Source organism: Alligator sinensis, unplaced genomic scaffold (genome assembly GCF_000455745.1).
Source record: "Alligator sinensis unplaced genomic scaffold, ASM45574v1 scaffold427_1, whole genome shotgun sequence".
Classification (NCBI taxonomy): Eukaryota; Metazoa; Chordata; order Crocodylia; family Alligatoridae; genus Alligator; species Alligator sinensis.
In genome coordinates this window covers 139,891-144,521 of record NW_005843089.1, presented here as the reverse complement: position 1 = coordinate 144,521, position 4,631 = coordinate 139,891, and positions in this window count along the sequence as shown.

Sequence of the window (4,631 nt, the reverse complement as noted above, 5' to 3'; positions counted from 1 at the left end):
CTTGTACCTAGTGACACACACAGATCCCACAGCCTGAAAAAAAACATAGAGTTTGAAGCCAGGTGCAGAGCCTTGGGGATGACTTCTGGAGAGCCAATGTCCTAGTGCGTTTGTGTAGGAAATGACAGGCTGGTGCCTAAAGGCATTGGCAGAGTAATAGCTGTGACCCAACCCCTAGACCAGCAGAGCCCTTGGCCTTTGCTTTAATGCCCTATTGCTTCATGACATCACCAGAGGATCCGCAGCTCATATGTAATTTGTATTAAATTGTAGAGACACCTCTGAATTGTGGAGGGACTTGAGTGGAGATGGTGACTTCACCCTCCACATGCTGCAGTTGCTCTTCAGCAAGATGAAATATCCAGCAGACACAGAGAGCAGCTCAGCGGAGGACACCACAGCATTTGGACCCCTGACAATAAGTGACAGCCCAGGCCTAGTTGTGCTGATTCCCCGTTGAGGGCTAGGATCCTGGTTCTGGAGAGCTTGAGGTAGGACGTTAGGCTGTGGGGCAAGCTTTTCTCCCCTGCTCTCCTGCCCCACGGTCATCCCCGCTCTGCTGTCAGCTGCAGAAACACAGCAGCTTTAGGACTCCGTGCCTGACAGACTCCATGAGACTCTGGAACTAGGAACTCCTGTAACCAAGAGGCTCTTTCTGATTTGCAGCTCTCCGTTCAGGCTGCTGGTGCTCCTGCACTTCCCAGGCAGGACTACAGGGATGTGACTGGGAGGAAAGCCAAGTGCTAAGGGAGATGCTTCCAGAGATGTCCTGTGCTCTCCTGGATGTGAGGAAGAGACCTTTGCACTTGGAGTTATGGCTTTCCAGATGTCTTACCCGGGCTGACTCTGGTCCTCTCTATCCCTTCAGGCAACTTGTGCCTCTCTGGAAAACATCAGCACCCTTCACTCTGGCCCAGTGCTGAGGGAGCTTCTCCCAGAACTGCTGTGTGCTCTTGTGGAGCAAGTGAGCCACACTGTGGGGCAGGAAATGCCAGCGCTCAGTGAGAGCATGTGGAGCAGGGAGCTGAGGGAGGGCCACCTGCACGCAGTGGGCAACCCTTGCAGGTGAGGGGCAGGCTGAGACTGCTTTCACAGGTTTGGCCTCACTTCAGGCCCGCTGCCTGCAGGGTGATCTTGCTCTTGCCAAGGGCTGTGCTGAGCTGTCTTGGTCCTGGCAGCTGAAAGAAACGGGGGCTTGTCTGCCAAGGGCTGGAGAGGGCCTATTTGATCCTCCTATATGAGCTCCTCGGGGGCAGGCCAGGCAGTTTCAGCCAGGGGCTCTGAGTGCAGGCATCACAGTCTCCATCAGTGACCAGCACACGCTGTGTTCCCAGGTCTTGGGACCTGGGCATGTGACTTCTGCATGTTCCCGTGCTCTACATGTGGCCTTTGTCCTTGTAGGGAGAGAAAAATGGCTGCCCAATGCTGCCCAGAGTACATTTAGCTTGGGAGAGCCTCCATGCTTTCCTTCTGGCTTCCAGCATTGATGCATGCAAGGCCCAGCCCTCCCTGTCCCTGCCAGGTGACAAAGGCATGAGAAAGAATGGCAGTATCAGCTTGATCTGAGCTGCCTGCCTTAGCCATTGGGAAGGCTTGGAGAGCAGACGTAGCAACCAGGCTGGAGACCTTTGTCATCACTACAGCTGAAGCTGTAGGCAGACAGGACCTTTTCTCCCTTTGGGTGTCCAGGGACATCGGTATCACACCGCACTTGGCTGGGTGCGCAGTAAGTGTCTGAGTAATGCACCTCCCGAGTGACAGGGAGTTTTGGTTCTGCTCAGGCTGCAGCATCTCATTACAGTCTGTAAATGTGGCCTTCTCTTTCCCCAGGCTTTCCATGGAGGCCCTGGCATGTGCCATTTCAAAGGGCATTAGGAAAAGAGTGGCAGCGTCCCTCTGCAAAGAGGGAACTTGGCCACTCCTTGAAAGCCTGCAGACACACCATGAAGGGATGTGCCAGCTGGCCAGGTATGAAAGGCATGTCATTACTTTAAATATTAGGATTCAGCTGTATTTTTTGTCAACAGATAAAGTGCCCCCGCCAGATTATTGTACCAAAAATGGGTTAAGTGACACAACCATCTGCGACTGGTGATGCGGTGGCAGAGTGTGTCCGCAATCTAACCCTCCATGTGAGCGGCGCATGATCACCTGTGGCCTAGCCAACCAAAAACCACCTAATGGGTATGGCTGGCTGCCCAGCATGTCCATGTGTTCTAGAACTTACCATCAGGGGACCTTTCGGATTGGCTAAAAAGTTTATATAGGGGACCGCACGCCTTGGTGCGGGGTCCCCGGGCTCCGACTCTCGAGACAGACTGATCACCTGTCTTGGGGCCTGGTCAGACCCCTAGATCACCAGCAGAAGCTGCTCTGGTTGTTCCAAGCGCCATAGCTTACTGCCTCGCTTCACCCACCACCCGTCGCTTGTCTTGCCGTTGTATATAGTTTATCATCTGTATTGTTCTCCAAGTTATATCACCTACCAAGTGTTCAACTGTTCTGTAAGTAAACTTCAAGTTGTGTTTCACCCTCTCATTGCCTCCGGTATACATCTCTCTCTCGCACCCAGCATCCCCGAGCGTGTCTGGTCGGTGTCACCACCCGGTGCCCCACTCAGGACGCGACTGCGGCCGTTTTCCCACACACCTCGCGGAGAACGCGCCCCACACGGTGGAGGGAGAACTTTCCATGCTGAAGCTGCAGGGTTGTGTGGGGCTCGAGACATGGAGCTTGTGCCCCAAGAGATGAGAGTTGCCGCCTCAGAGCAACCAAGTGCTGGCAGTGCCCAGCCGGTCCCAGAACCAGTGGTTTTTCTCTTGCAGAGGTCTCCTCTCATCAGGCACTGCAATGCCCAAGTTCACAGCCCAAGTCCTGAAATGGGTGAAGGCTGAGTTGCCAAACCTGAGGGTCCCAGGAACAGCCTTCCTCAGCCAGGTAAGGACCCATAGAGAATGAGCAGTTTGATGCAAAGGTGGCTGTTTGCTGTGCTTTCCCTGGGCAGTCCCCTGGTCCCCTTCCTAGCAGGGAGGATCACTGGAGGCACTTGAGAGGTTTCTCTTCTGTCTTTGCCCACGCATCACCACTTCTGCCACGTGAGAAGGAGAGGCACACAGGGATTTCCTTACTGAGCCCTCATTCTAGCCAGCAGCTCCGAGTTTTGTCCTAGCTAGTGCATCCCCCTATATGCACCCAGCATCCCAGGAAGACACAGCTCTAAGCCAAGCACTGCCCCTATCTTCTTGCTTTGGCATCACCTCTCCCACTCACATTAAGCTCCTGTCTTGATGATTTTCCTGGCTCCAAGAAGATAATCATCCCCATGTCCAACAGGAGAGCACCATGTGCTGAGGCCCTTCCTCATGGTGTTTTGTGGGATTCTGCTCTGGCATGGGTTACTTTTCTGCTGCAGGGCTGGGCTCTTGGGTATGACTGTGCTGGATGTCATGGACACATTGATTTCTTTTAGCTTATGTGTGATCCATGCATTCAAGGCCAGGACCTTCTGAAGCCAGTCCTTCATCTACTGGCAGAACAAGACAGGGACCACAATTACGCCATTCGGCAGATGGCAGCCAGAGCCCTGGGGAACATGGCACATGGTGCCCCTGCGCAGGTGAGGTCGAAATCCCTCTGCACACTCTGGAACGGAGCTTGACCGTAGAGAGCAAACAATGAGGCAGGGCTGAAAGGGTGCACAACCCCCCCGAAATATATCCAGTGTTTCTCTCTCACCCCTTGTGGTGTCTCTAGAGACACTTGGGTGTGACAAGCGTAATTTTGGTGCAGAAGTGGGGGCACTGCATCTCACAGACATACGGGAATGTAGCCGTGAGGGCTTGCTTGGTCTGATGAAGTCCTACACGCTCTGTGAATAATGGGGAAGCCCAGAGGTGAGGAGCAGAGGTGCTGATCAGTGTGTCATGTCTTCTGTCTGTACAGCTGAAACAACACCGGAGCCTCATCCTGGACACCCTGTTCTAGGCATCATTTGTGCTGTCTATAAATGAGGTGATGCATGCGGGAATTAAATCGCTGCCCAAGGTCCTCAGCCACCTAGGCACAAGTGCAGGGCCCTTGATTTTGGCTGTCAGGACACACGTCAGGGCCTTTTTTGACCACGTGAGTGAGCACCACTCACCATCCCCATTCAAAGCTCTTTGTTTGGGGCCATGTCAGAGGTGAGGGGTGCACTTGCTGCCCCGTGCTCCAGTCCAAACTGGAAGATTTTATTTTTTGTGGAAGAAATGAGTTCTCAGGAGGAAAAGCAAGCGAAGGGAACGGGATGACAGGTGAGCCCTTGGAGACAAGGAGGGACTCTGGGGAGACTGGGCCAGGCTGCAGCCAGGGTCATGGGACTCTGTAGGGCTCTGGGGCTGTTCTCTGCCTTGTTGGTTCTCCTGAGCCAGAAGCAGAGCTGGGCAGAGACAAATGACCACAGGGGCGGGGGGATTTGGTTTTACTGGGATTCAGAATCAGAGCCCCTGGTGATGGCACGTTCAGAGAATGAGGCTTGCTGCTGTTCCTCACACTGAGCTGAGTGCCCCGGCTCCCATGCAGCCCATGTGGGGCAGGGGCAGTCAGAGCCCACTGCCCTGGGAGATGCCCTGGCAGGCTGGAAACCAAAGGCT